The 15,516-nt window shown below is 43.6% G+C and overlaps 1 non-coding gene across 1 annotated transcript; it reads left to right on the top strand.

The window, feature by feature from the left end:
- The first annotated feature begins 1,171 nt into the window (after positions 1–1,171).
- Trnap-ugg (transfer RNA proline (anticodon UGG)) lies at positions 1,172–1,255 on the top strand. The gene has a single exon. It is a non-coding gene; the product is annotated as a tRNA-Pro (tRNA).
- The last annotated feature ends 14,261 nt before the right edge of the window (positions 1,256–15,516 follow it).

Below are 15,516 nucleotides of genomic sequence, written 5' to 3'. Positions count from 1 at the left end.
CCATGTCAGCATCAAAACAATAGGAAGGGTGCTCCAGAAGGAGATTACTGCATGGTGAGCTGGAATTCTCAGACCAGTCAGCTGTGATTCAAATGGCTGTAGCAGGAAAAAGCTGTATCGAAGCCATAAGACGTAGAGTACGGAGTAACTCCTCGCCGAGTTTACTTCCCACATGGCGAGTGCTTGGTGATTATTTCCGCAACTAGATCCAGGTATATCAAGGTTACTTTGCTAGATCGCATTACTGTCGAGGATTGTGTGCCCATTTTGCCAGCTCAGGTTCATCCCAAGGTGAAATGTATGTTCCCATATGATGATGCTATGTTCCAAGGCGATAGCGCTCCCTGTTCACACAGCCCGCATCGTCCAGCTGGCCAAAATACTCATCAGCTCTCCATAGTATTGAGCCAGCGTGACCTACTTTAAAAATAAGGGTGTATGAACGCTGACCTTCTCCAACATTGTTACCTGAAGTGGCCAGGTTTTTCCGGGAAGAGTGGTATAAGATTCCCTTGTGAGCCATACGGGGCCTGTATTTATCCATTCCGAGACTACTGGAGGCTGGATGACTTCGTGGCGGAGATCTTGGTTAATGAAGTCAGTATTTTAGCTGTTCGGGAAACTTTCCAAGTCGCAAATCAGTTGGCCGTCATTAGAGAACTGCCTGACACACAATGATTTCTAAATCCGATGGAAGATGTTTAGCAAACAAATATGTTTAGCAAACTCAAGCGGCAGACTCTACAAGAGAGGCACTCTGCATCGCGGTGTAGCTTGTTCGCCAGGTTTCGAGAGGGTGCGTTTCTGGATGAGGTATCGAATATATTGCTTCCCCCTACTTATACCTCCCGAGGAGATCATGAATGTAAAATTACAGAGATTCGAGCGCGCACGGAGGCTTTCAGACAGTCGTTCTTCCCGCGAACAGGAAAGGGAGGTAATGACAGTGGCACGTAAAGTGCCCTCCGCCACCCACCGTTGGGTGGCTTGCGGAGTATAAATGTAGATGTAGATGTAAAAGGGGGAAGTCACAGGACGTATCTACTTCGACATCTACATGGATACTATGCAAATCACATTTAACTGCCTGGCAGAGGGTTCATCGAACCACCTTCACAATTCTCTATTATTCCGATCTCGTATAGCGCGCGGAAAAAAAGAACACCTGCCGGCCGGAGTGGCCGAGCGGTTCTAGGCGCTACGGTCTGGAACCGAGCGACCGCTACGGTCGCAGGTTCGAATCCTGCCTCCGGCATGGATGTGTGTGATGTCCTTAGGTTAGTTAGGTTTAATTCGTTCTAAGTTCTAGGCGACTGACGACCTCAGAAGTTAAGTCGCATAGTGCTCAGAGCCATTTGAGCCAAAACGAACACCTATGTCTTTCCGCACGAGCTCTGATTTCCCTTATTTTATAGTGGTGATCGTTCCTCCCTATGTAGGTCGGTGTCAGCCAAATATTTTCGCATTCGCAGGAGAAAATTGGTGACTGGAATTTCGTGAGAAGATTCCGCCGCAACGAAAAACGCCTTTATATGAAGGTAGTATCTGTTCCCAAAAGAACAGATATCTTCAACGACCGTGCAGCTTCTCTAGAATGAAATGATAATTAAATCGACACCCTAGCTGCAAACAGGGGTTGATATACATCATTGAGGACATGTTGAAAATGTGTGCCATGTAAGCAGGAGATCCCGGGTTCGTGTCCCGGTCGTAGCACACATTTTCAACATGTCCCAAATGATGTATATCAACGCCTGTTTGCAGCTAGGATGTCGATTTAGTTATCGTTTCAAAAACGCCTTAATAATAACAAGATGAAGTTACATATTTACCTGCTTTAAATAGAGATACATTTTGTAACCTAAAAACGTTAGTTATGACATAGAAGAAAACAGCAAAGATGTGACAGGAAAACAACATGTTGTAAATTCTTCCTGTTATTATTAATGCTTACGTTATGCCTGAATCAGCTGCATCACAATTTCATGTGTCTAATTTTGAATGTACAGTAGCCTAGTTGTTTCTGCGGCTACTGGATGGCGCTCGTAGCAACACCATGTTTACTTGCCCACACTTTCTAAAGTGGGCACCTCAGTCTTGTTGCAACCCTTGTCCACAGTACAAGCAGCCCTTAGCGGCTCGCCATCTGACAGGTGTTCATGACGTCGCCTTTCCGGCTGAGACCTTTTTTAATATGTGACTTGTAAGTACTGCATATTTTCGAGTCAGTACAAACTTTAATTTTATTAGTGTACTATATACCTAATGTTTTAGTACAGTTGGTCTAATTCTGAAGACGAGGCTCATAGTAGCGTCGAAACCAGGTCAATTTTTGACTTAATATTTGTGACCGAGGGCTTATTTGTTACAATATGAAAAAAAAGGTTAATGCACATATAATTAGCACTAGAAGCGTGGTAACTGAAGGTTGACAAGAGTTGTGTGAAAACTGAATGTTTGCCAGAATTAATAAATTTCGCTACACTCTGACTTAATTTAGTAAAATAATTAATGAAACTGGAAAATTGAAAGTTAATTTAGTGACTGAATTTAATAGGAAATTAAATAGTATGAGTTTAGTCTTGGGCTCCCTCAACAATCATCTCAAGAGCAATTTGAATCTACGCAATTTAGAAATAAGAGATTTAACTTTGAACTTGAATTAAATTATTTTGAACAATTAACAATTGTAAAATTTAGTACGTACCAAGCTGAGCTGCAGTCACAGGTAAGCTAAAATATGGTAACAAAACTCGCACTCTTAATTTGTGCTTGTGTAATCTAAATATAGTTCTGTTTGTTTATTGTAGCCAGCTATGAATACTTTAACTGAACTTTGAAATTAAAGCAGTGAAATGGAATGATATTGCTTTAATGCTGGCGTTTGAATTTCAACGACACTCGGGTTCATTTCAGAAAAGGAAGGGACGCTGATTGGTAGTGCAATAGGGACTATGAACAACAAAGGTTCATACTAAGTTGCTGGATTTTAGTGATGCAAATAGAACAGTTTGAAAATCTGAGGTCTGCCATACAGTTCTAAAACTTTATGTGCTTTCAGTCTTCCTTGTTGGTTGATTGAAGATTTGAAGTCGTCGATCGAGGAGGTGGTGTCAATCGCTTATTGTCGGCCGTTGCTGTTGCAGAAGCAGGATGTTGGCGCGCCTTCTTCTAGACGCGGTCACCAGGCGAATCGGGCTCTTGATGTGTGCTAGCTAATGTTTCCCGTCCGCGACACCGTGCCAGAAACTACCACATGCTGCCAAACCCCGGAAGCGCGGCAACTCGCGGGAGCATCACTCAACACACCTGCTCCACCGCCCTACTCCAGCCAGACTCTGCTCTGCCCGCGCTCCACGCGGCAGAGTTAACACTACCAAAGAACCTAAACACTTTGGTTCTCCACACGACCTATCGATAGCATAGTTTTTCCTAGGCAAGACCCAGTGTAAAAATACAAATAATATTTATAAAACAAAGCAATTATACGTCGACATAAATGCATAAATATACACTCCTGGAAATGGAAAAAAGAACACATTGACACCGATGTGTCAGACCCACCATACTTGCTCCGGACACTGCGAGAGGGCTGTACAAGGAATGATCACACGCACGGCACAGCGGACACACCAGGAACCGCGGTGTTGGCCGTCGAATGGCGCTAGCTGCGCAGCATTTGTGCACCGCCGCCGTCAGTGTCAGCCAGTTTGCCGTGGCATACGGAGCTCCATCGCAGTCTTTAACACTGGTAGCATGCCGCGACAGCGTGGACGTGAACCGTATGTGCAGTTGACGGACTTTGAGCGAGGGCGTATAGTGGGCATGCGGGAGGCCGGGTGGACGTACCGCCGAATTGCTCAACACGTGGGGCGTGAGGTCTCCACAGTACATCGATGTTGTCGCCAGTGGTCGGCGGAAGGTGCACGTGCCCGTCGACCTGGGACCGGACCGCAGCGACGCACGGATGCACGCCAAGACCGTAGGATCCTACGCAGTGCCGTAGGGGACCGCACCGCCACTTCCCAGCAAATTAGGGACACTGTTGCTCCTGGGGTATCGGCGAGCACCATTCGCAACCGTCTCCATGAAGCTGGGCTACGGTCCCGCACACCGTTAGGCCGTCTTCCGCTCACGCCCCAACATCGTGCAGCCCGTCTCCAGTGGTGTCGCGACAGGCGTGAATGGAGGGACGAATGGAGACGTGTCGTCTTCAGCGATGAGAGTCGCTTCTGCCTTGGTGCCAATGATGGTCGTATGCGTGTTTGGCGCCGTGCAGGTGAGCGCCACAATCAGGACTGCATACGACCGAGGCACACAGGGCCAACACCCGGCATCATGGTATGGGGAGCGATCTCCTACACTGGCCGTACACCACTGGTGATCGTCGAGGGGACACTGAATAGTGCACGGTACATGCAAACCGTCATCGAACCCATCGTTCTACCATTCCTAGACCGGCAAGGGAACTTGCTGTTCCAACAGGACAATGCACGTCCGCATGTATCCCGTGCCACCCAATGTGCTCTAGAAGGTGTAAGTCAACTACCCTAGCCAGCAAGATCTCCGGATCTGTCCCCCATTGAGCATGTTTGGGACTGGATGAAGCGTCGTCTCACGCGGTCTGCACGTCCAGCACGAACGCTGGACCAACTGAGGCGCCAGGTGGAAATGGCATGGCAAGCCGTTCCACAGGACTACATCCAGCATCTCTACGATCGTCTCCATGGGAGAATAGCAGCCTGCATTGCTGCGAAAGGTGGATATACACTGTACTAGTGCCGACATTGTGCATGCTCTGTTGCCTGTGTCTATGTGCCTGTGGTTCTGTCAGTGTGATCATGTGATGTATCTGACCCCAGGAATGTGTCAATAAAGTTTCCCCTTCCTGGGACAATGAATTCACGGTGTTCTTATTTCAATTTCCAGGAGTGTATTTATACAAATCGTAAAACAATTACAATACATAAAGACACAGAAATGTCATATCTTCAGGTAACAAAATAAGGAAAAAATCTATAGTAGAATAGATGGAAATAGGAGGATATGCATTTCCAGCGTTACACACTTACCAGCAGCAAAATGCAATGTGTCACACAGCTCGTAGTGGAGACGTGAGGTTGTACGAGCAGGAGGGTGAGCTTACCGTCCTCCTCTGGCAACGAAACGCCCCGGGTTTAAACCCAATCGAGAATCAGAGGGAGCAACGTGTCATGAATCCTCAACCGAGAAACCTTGTGCAGCTGCCCACGGAACAGGAGATGGCCTGGCTCCACGTCCCAGTCTGTACCTTTCAGAACCTCGCTGACTCTCTTCTGCACATCTCTTGGCGGTCCGTGCTGCCAAAGGTGATCGGTGCTCACATTAACGTGAGTGGACAGCTTATTTCTATTGTTTTCTTTGCTTCTTTGTCAAGGGTGTTATGACAATCGACCAAGTCACATGCAGTGACCCAAGACAACTGCAACATTTCAGTTGTTGCCTCGGCTCGGCAAGCTTTCTGGATGGCTGTGAGCAGTTCCTCGATCTGGCGGTCGGCAACCTTTTGTCGTCTCCCCACTTTCGTGCAACACCTTGAAACCTGATCCGAGGTTCATTTCAGTTTTTCCCACTGACGCCATGTTTGTGACACGCCGATCATCCAATACGAGAACCTTGACGTCTCAAGAGATTCCACTTCTTCGCACTTCGTTCTTCGTCCGCCAGACTTGTTAGACTACGCTGATAGCGTCTTCGCCATCTAACCACTGTGCCATAAGATGGTACATTATTGCAACACAGTCCACCAATTCAGCATGGACTGCTGCAGCGTTGTTTCTCCTAAAATGCAATAAATTATTATGAACCAATTGACTATCCGGCGTTGCCCGAATATTTATTCACTGAAATTTTTGGTCAGTCTTCTTCTTCCCTGTATCTCTGCCCATCTTCTATGTTCCGCTCCCCTGTGTCTGTCTCCTTCTCCCCTTCTCTGTGTCCACTATTCACCTCCACCACCCCCATTTTCTGTTCATCTCATTCTGGCTCTCTCTCTGTGCATGTACTACTACTCCCTCTCTCTGTCCATTTCCTCGTCTCCCTCTCTCTATTCATTTCGTTCCTCTTACCATTCTAAGTCCACTTTCTCTTCCCCTTCTCCCAATCCATCTACTTTCTGTGTCCATCTCCTTCTCGCCCTCTCTCTCTGTGCCGTACAACATTTTGTAGGTACATTCAACATTTGTGGACATTGTGTCCTCAATGTGTTGCCAATAAATGTAGTGTCAAAGAAGTAATATTCAAAGGTCATGCACTATGTGGCAGTTTTCCACGTATCTCATTGTTCATGACACCACATCTGAACTAAGTGCCGTAAAATGATATAATCTGGCACGTATATTCAGTGCGATATGTCAACACTGTCTGCAAAAATGTTGTCAATTCAGTTAGTAGTGAAGGAGTAATGAACTACAACGTTATGCCTGGTGCGAAAACGAACAGCGAAAATGTAGTAAGCGATAAACGTCTTTATTTCATCATTATGGGGCGGGAAGTGGGGGAGGGGCGTCAGCGAGATAAAGTTTAATAAAGGTTTTAAATTATGTGTAAAATGTGCCACCATGTGCTCTCGTTCTCAAATACTGGATCAACAAAAGCTGAGTATCCGTTCGTCATGTCCTACACTTCTTTTGCCTTTGACAGGCGGGTTGCTGTTAACCACACAACGATTATTTCCGGACAGTAAATGATACGTGTGGCTGAAATAGAACCAGTGATTTTGGAGGAGATATTGAATATACTACTACCCATGAGGAACATCAGACCCTCCAAAGACCTGACACAATACCATCCGGGATGGAACTAACACGACGTGTCTGGAAAAGAATTAATCAGATCCGCACAGGCCACGGCATCTGTGCTGGAAACCTCTACCGATGGGGCAGGTTTTCATCGTCTCAGTGTGACTGTGGAAATAAATACCAGACGATCCACCACATTGTAACAAGCCGTAGCAGAAGAGCCTCCCATCGGTACTTGGAAGATTTCTTTGCAGTGGCAGAGGCAGCCCCTGAATGGATCGACAAATTAGACATTAGTTTAGAGACTAATTTTTTAAATTATAAATTATGAAATTAATATATTTTTGTAAAATATTGTAAGACCGTGTAATCAACAATTGCTAGTCGCCATTCATACGTAATACCATATCTAAATAAATAAATAAAATCGACTATACACAAATATATACATTTTTGTAATATGTATGAACATCCTTTTCTTATTGTTTCGACTTTGATTAAGTATAGCGTATACGGTGCCCTCCGGTACGCTGAAGTTAGCAGTGAAAACCCCATAAAAATCCGCGCTCAAAGATAAACAGAGGGACATGACGGTTTTACAGATTCATAATTCGTATATATGATATTGCACTTCATCATTGGCCTGCGCCACATTGTTTTGGACCCTTTAGCACCATGATATAATTCTGTGGCGAGAGGATTTCCATGTGCCCTTAGGCTGCAGTCGTGTACCTGTAAAGATAAAATATAGATAAAATAAAGATAAAATATATTAAGTACCACAATTTCTTCGAAGTGATAGTTAAAATCCTATGTCTATCCGCCTTAGCACAAAAATATTCGATTTCTCATTTTTTATTAGTTTTGTCAACGTAGCGCGAACTGCAGGGTGTAATCTTAACCTCCCACACATCACTATTAAAATTTTCTGTCTCTGCACAAGTTCTGAAAGCTGCGAGAGGCGTAAGACATAAAAAAGATAAACTTTTTACTTATTTTCATTATATCGTTGTTGTTGAGTACAGTTCTTGCGTCTACGGGAACATTCTTGAGGCTGTAATTCTTATGACTTTGTGGGTTCCTGTTGACCTGAACAACTCATGAAATTCTTTCTGTTAGTATGACTTCCTTTCATTTTATTCCATTATTCTATATCACACTGACTTCACAATCTTCATTTTCATGAAACCACCGATTACATTATTTAGACAAAGTTGAAAAAACACATCCATTTGCATCAGAGGCATGCCTTTACTGTCTACATTCCGCGGTACTCACAGTCTTCCAAAGAGTTTACAAACAAAAGAGTTTACAAACTTATATCATTATTTTGTAAATGAGTCCAGAAATAAATTTAATAACTATCGTTAGATTCTGCAAAACTAATAATAGGAATTTTTAAGTATGCCAGAAATTTCGTGATTTCAAATATTTCTAAAAGAACAGTAATTTTGAATGTATGTACACAGTACTACCAAATTAATTTTTTAATACATTTTACCCTGAAATATAATACATCGCATGCAAAATCAAATGAAATTCTGTCAGTGAAAGAGGTGAGAATCTTCATCTATACTAGATCAGGATTAATCCTGTTATCGGCTACTTCTATAAAAAAACTCATGTTAGAAAAGGGTGTCCCATTAGAAGGGGAGGACAAAAATATTGAATCAGCGTACACGCAACACATTACCATGCTTAATACGGTGCAGGAAAATCGCTGGCTTTAAAAACGGTATCCAGTCGACTCGGATTGGTCGAATAAATGACCTGTGATATATTCGATCGAATCGTGTATCACTCTCCCTGCAAAATTTTGCCATGTTCAGGTGACGATTATGGAGCTGGATAGCGATCACAAATATTTTTCTACAAAGTAGACCACAAAGGTTCATTAGTGTTGAGATCTAGTGAGTGCGGCGGCCAGAGGAGATGGACAATTTACCCATGTTCTCACCAAACCAGTCGTGGAAGGTGCGAGCTGTGTGAAACGGGCCGTATCGTGTTGGAACACAGCGTCAGACTTTGGGCACAAACTTTGTACCGTTGGGTGGACCTCATCATCCAAAACGACCACGTAATCCCTGGCAGGAATGCGATCTTGCAGAGTAACCATGGGGCCCATGGAATATCGCGATATGGTTGCCCAAATCATCACCGAATCATGGCCATGTTTCCCTCTTGGGACGTCCTACCAGATGGGACTATTCCATTCTAGCATCATTCATGTTTTATGTATTCGGTGCCACGTTTCCCTGTTGTGACCATTTGAATCGTTGGTGAGTGGTTCTGAAGTTGCAGTTTGCTTTACAATTCCCCTCTTATGGAGCTCTCTGGTTATTGTTTTGGTGCTGATAGGGCTGGCAACTGCGACATTGTGTTCTGCAGTGACTTTTTCAGCTGTGGTGATCTTAACTTTCAAAACATTCCTCTTCAGTGATCCTCCGTCTCTGTCATTCATCACTCTCAGGAACGTCAATGTGATAGTCTGTATACCAAAAATATTTTAACGCTGCTGTGGTATACCTTCAAGTAATGTTGAAAAATAGCGTTTCGGGTAGTATCACAAAACATACATTATTGATTAAATGACGGAGATGACTACAACAAGTTGCTATTATTTGATGCAATACACTGTTACTCATCACGAAACTCTACCGGTTCGTGGCCGTCAACAAATTAACAATCAGCAAAAGTGATCAAAGTGACACGTACAGCATTGCGAATGAGACCCATACGGTACCTGGTACAACACACCGGAAAATCAAAATCAGTTTGAGTCTATCACTTACGAAAACATTATGCAAGGTGCCAAGAACTCAGGATACATATAATGCAAAAAAAAAATTTTTAAATTAAAGTATGGAAGGAATATACACGTTGTCAATACTTTAATTAGTGGTACGTATTTTGGCATACTCCGACTGTGAGTTGTGTCATTAAGGTACGATCAATTCCTTAAAAACCGGTCACCTCATTAGCGTTGGATGAGCATTTTACAACACACGTACGCCTATGGTTAGACATGTTTGGTAAGTGCACAAAATTGAGCATCACTACCGTTTATTTTGCGTCAGGCCCGGAACACGACATTTTTCCAGCAGTGTGCAAGAGCAATAGAAAGCTATTTGTCCACTATCATTTGACTGTTAGATTTTCAAGAAACTTTTAAGTTCAGAATTGGAAACCTGTCGCACTCTTATATTCCACGACAAACATTTCCTTGGCACCGCGAGCTGTATCATATTTCTAAGACGGTATGCTTCATATAATCTGCCATTATAGCTGCAAAGAAGCATTATTCTCGCACTGTCTAGTACATAGTGTGTAATGAGTGACGCAAATGTCCACGGAGGTGCCGTGTAAAATACGCAGAACAACAGCATGGTCTTCTATCACTGGTATTTATCACTTTCACACTTTTCTTTCTGAAAGAAAAGAGCAAAACGTTTCTCTTTTCTTAATTTTGAATTAAAAGGATATATCTTAGCAGGTCTGTGACGAAGGTTAATGACATCTTAGAGAGAGTAGGTTCCTTGAAATGGCAGTGGGCTGGCCACGTCGCAAGAAGAAAAGACAACAGATGGACGAAGCTAGTACTGGAGTGGAGTCCGAGAGAGCACCGGAGGCCTAGAGGAAGACCACCAGACAGACGGGAGAAATACATCAAGAAGATCGCTGGTAACACCTGGCAGAGAACTGCCCAAGACCGTCCCACTTGGAGAAGGCTTCTGAAAGCCTACCTGAATCCACGACTCGCAGAGGCCACATCATGTAATGATTGAATTGGCTGATGATGATGATGATGATGATGATGATGATCTTAGCTTATGTATTTCATCTTTCCCACACATGTGGCAGATATCAGTAATTAGACTGATCTCAAAGCAGTCCACATCTCTTTTTGTTGATGCTTGGTGTTGAATTTCGGTTACACAGCCTATTTCAGGCTAGTTTACACAATTGCTTGGTACGTAGTAGGCGTGATGCCAACTCTGGAACCTGACCTAGGACACTTCAGTCTGAAAATGGTTGTGTAACCGGTAACAGCAATCCGGTACAAATGAAAAGCGATATCGACTGTTTTATATCAGTTTTTGATAATTGCTATTGTTTTCTTGTCACCGTTTTCGGTGTAGTTGGAAGATCTATCAGCCAGAGACTAACATTTTATAAAATTAAATATTTAAAGAATCTTTAATTAGGCACTACTAGCGAAACGCTGGTTCTCTCTCATAAAATTAATTTCTCTTCACAAAAATATTGGCCTTGGTATAATGTACCCACTACGTATGTTGTGCAAAAGAGAGATGCAAAAGCATCGATTACCTTTTTGCCAAAAAAGATTTAACACAAAAAATTTGCAAAATATTTTCTTGAAGACGTTCGAAAAATCAAGTTCTTTCCCAATAAGGTATGTAGAAACTTGTGGATAGTTGGACGAGGTGACACATCGATAACAGAAGGTGCTGGGAAACGCTGGATAATTCTGAATATTGTCATAAATCTGCTCTAGTGCACGCAGACACAGCAGAAATTCCGACTTCTCCTATGACTATTTTTGTCTTTTTTCAACTCGTGATAAAACAGATCTGAAGATGAGCGTTAGGTGATCGAAGTAGTTGTCATGCGTGAAAAATTGCTGCTAGGATTCTTACAATAACTATGTTAAAAACTGCATGTTTGCAGCGACTCTAATGACAATATATCGTCTATTATTATAGGAAAGGATAGTGTCTAGAAAAGTAGTTATAAGATGAATATCAATGAAAGAAACACAAGGTAATGGAATGTAGAAGGTTTAATAATGTGATAGTGAGGAAATTAGACTGGGAAACGAGGCACTAAGGATAGTAAATTGGTCTTGTTATTTGGGTTGCAAACTGAACTGAGGACAATATTATGGAAGTGGAAGAGGATGTAGATGAAGACGAAATGGGAGATACGATACTGCGTGAAGAGTTTGACAGACCACTGAAAGACCCGAGTCGAAACAAGGCCCCGGGAGTAGACAACATTCCATTGGAACTACTGACGGCCTTGGGAGAGCCAGTCATGACAAAACTCTACCATCTGGTGAGCACGATGTATGAGACAGGCGAAATACCCTCAGACTTCAAGAAGAATATAATAATTCCAATCCCAAAGAAAGCAGGTGTTGACAGATGTGAAAATTACCGAACTATCAGTTTAATAAGTCACAGCTGCAAAATACTAACGCGAATTCTTTACAGACGAATGGAAAAACTGGTAGAAGCGGACCTCGCGGAAGATCAGTTTGGATTCCATAGAAATGTTGGAACACGTGAGGCAATACTAACCTTACGACTTATCTTAGAAGAAAGATTAAGGAAAGGCAAACCTACGTTTCTAGCATTTGTAGACTTAGAGAAAGCTTTTGACAATGTTAACTGGAATACTCTCTTTCAAATTCTGAAGGTGGTAGGGGTAAAATACAGAGAGCGAAAGGCTATTTACAATTTGTACAGAAACCACATGGGAGTTATAAGAGTCGAGGGGCATGAAAGGGAAGCAGTGGTTGGGAAAGGAGTGAGACATGGTTGTAGCGTCTCCCCGATGTTATTCATTCTGTATATTGAGTAAGCAGTAAAGGAAGCAAAAGAAAAATTCGGAGTAGGTATTAAAATTCATGGAGAAGAAGTAAAAACTTTGAGGTTCGCCGATGACATTGTAATTCTGTCAGAGACAGCAAAGGACTTGGAAGAGCAGTTGAACGGAATGGACAGTGTCTTGAAAGGAGGATATAAGATGAACATCAACAAAAGCAAATCGAGGATAATGGAATGTAGTCAAATTAAATCGGGTGATGCTGAGGGAATTAGATTAAGAAATGAGACACTTAAAGTAGGAAAGGAGTTTTGCTATGTAGGGAGTAAAATAACTGATGATGGTCGAAGTAGAGAGGATATAAAATGTAGACTGGCAATGGCAAGGAAATCGTTTCTGAAGAACAGAAATTTGTTAACGTCGAGTATAGATTTAAGTGTCAGGAAGTCGTTTCTGAAATTATTTGTATGGAGTGTAGCCATGTATGGAAGTGAAACATGGACGATAACTAGTTTGGACAAGAAGAGAATAGAAGCTTTCGAAATGTGGTGCTACAGAATAATGCTGAAGATTAGATGGGTAGATCACATAACTAATGAGGAGGTGTTGAATAGGATTGGGGAGAAGAGCAGTTTGTGGCACAACTTGACTAGAAGAAGGGATCGGTTGGTAGGACATGTTTTGAGGCATCAAGGGATCACAAATTTAGCATTGGAGGGCAGCGTGGAGGGTAAAAATCGTAGAGGGAGACCAAGAGATCAATACACTAAGCAGATTCAGAAGGATGTAGGTTGCAGTAGGTACTGGGAGATGAAGAAGCTTGCACAGGATAGAGTAGCATGGAGAGCTGCATCAAACCAGTCTCAGGACTGAAGACCACAACAACAACAACAACCACCTATGTGCTGCGCGCTTCGGTGAACGCCTCGATCGCACGTTTGTGTGAGATCCATCATTTCAGTTTGCACTGCTGCAACGGAGCGGCGCTACCACGACTCTTGGTTATATCACAAGTAAGTGTTTCCTTACTAGCAAGCTTCAGAGGAAGCTTGATCAACGAGTGCGCAGTTCTTCCTCCGCTGAGAAAGGTCGCGGCTATCACAGAGAACGGAACAGCTAGCGCGACATTCTTGTACTGGCGCAACTGCGCCAGCAGGAAATTCAACAGGGATGTCTTGCCAGTGCCCTCAGGTGGGTTCAGGAAATGAAGACCCCTTCTCCGTTCTCCACGTGACTAAAATATTTACTGAAAATATTCCTTTGTTCCGGTAATAGCAGCGGCTCAGTTTGGGCAATTTGGGCCTCCAAGGCTGCCGCATCGCTACTGAGTGGATAACTCTCCCGGTTGTTGTGGGGTGGACACGCCGAAATCAGACACCCGTTTCTCACCACTGAGAAAACTCTGTTCTGAATGTGCTTCAGCGCTTCGTTAAAATACAGGGCTATTACAAAGGATTGAAGCGATTTCATAAATTCACTGTAGCTCCATTCATTGACATATGGTCAGGACACACTACAGATACGTAGAAAAACTCATAAAGTTATGTTCGGCTGAAGCCGCACTTCAGGTTTCTGACGCCAGAGCGCTCGAGAGCGCAGTGAGACAAAATGGCGACAGGAGCCGAGAAAGCGTATGTCGTGCTTGAAATGCACTTACATCAGTCAGTCATAACAGTGAAACGACACTTCAGGACCAAGTTCAACAAAGATCCACCAACTGCTAACTCCATTCGGCGATGGTATGCGCAGTTTAAAGCTTCTGGATGGCTCTGTAAGGGGAAATCAACGGGTCGGCCTGCAGTGAGCGAAGAAACGGTTGAACGCGTGCGGGCAAGTTTCACGCGTAGCCCGCGGAAGTCGACGAATAAAGCAAGCAGGGAGCTAAACGTACCACAGCCGACGGTTTGGAAAATCTTACAGAAAAGGCTAAAGCAGAAGCCTTACCGTTTACAATTGCTACAAGCCCTGACACCCGATGACAAAGTCAAACGCTTTGAATTTTCGGCGCGGTTGCAACAGCTCATGGAAGAGGATGCGTTCAGTGCGAAACTTGTTTTCAGTGATGAAGCAACATTTTTTCTTAATGGTGAAGTGAACAGACACAATGTGCGAATCTGGGCGATAGAGAATCCTCACGCATTCGTGCAGCAAATTCGCAATTCACCAAAAGTTAACGTGTTTTGTGCAATCTCACGGTTTAAAGTTTACGGCCCCGTTTTCTTCTGCGAAAAAAACGTTACAGGACACGTGTATCTGGACATGCTGGAAAATTGGCTCATGCCGCAACTGGAGACCGACAGCGCCGACTTCATCTTTCAACAGGATGGTGCTCCACCGCACTTCCATCATGATGTTCGGCATTTCTTAATCAGGAGATTGGAAAACCGATGGATCGGTCGTGGTGGAGATCATGATCAGCAATTCATGTCATGGGCCCCACGCTCTCCCGACTTAACCCCATGCAATTTCTTTCTGTGGGGTTATGTGAAAGATTCAGTGTTTAAACCTCCTCTACCAAGAAATGTGCCAGAACTGCGAGCTCGCAACAACGATGCTTTCGAACTCATTGATGGGGACATGCTGTGCCGAGTGTGGGAGGAACTTGATTATCGGCTTGATGTCTACCGAATCACTAAAGGGGCACATATCGAACATTTGTGAATGCCTAAAAAAACTTTTTGAGTTTTTGTATGTGTGTGCAAAGCATTGTGAAAATATCTCAGATAATAAAGTTATTGTAGAGCTGTGAAATCGCTTCAATCATTTGTAATAACCCTGTATATGTCATCGATAGCCTGTCCTGTCCTTTTGAACTGGTACGCGATTTTTTCGGATAATGTTGTTTTATACTTATTGCAAAGTACCATAGGGTTCGACAGTCCGCAGATGTTTAACATGGTAGCAAAGAGCTCTGTCAATTTGGCTAATGACCGGCACAATACGGCGTCCTCTCCTGCAGCGACCCAGCGGCAATCATCTTCCAAAAGTTCAATCGCCTCACATGCTTCCTGGAACATTGCTTTTTCTTCTCCAGGGCCTGAAAACTGATGCTGCTCAGGACTCTGGACAGGAGCAACTGTACACAGTAACAGTCAAAGCGTGTTACATGCGTGATGTAAGTTCCACCCGGGCCACCTGTCTCCTTCACACTTTGCCAGCCTTCGACCGG

This window comes from Schistocerca nitens, chromosome 9, assembly GCF_023898315.1.
Source record: "Schistocerca nitens isolate TAMUIC-IGC-003100 chromosome 9, iqSchNite1.1, whole genome shotgun sequence".
Taxonomy (NCBI): domain Eukaryota; kingdom Metazoa; phylum Arthropoda; class Insecta; order Orthoptera; family Acrididae; genus Schistocerca; species Schistocerca nitens.
This window is presented reverse-complemented; position numbering and strand designations above follow the sequence as displayed.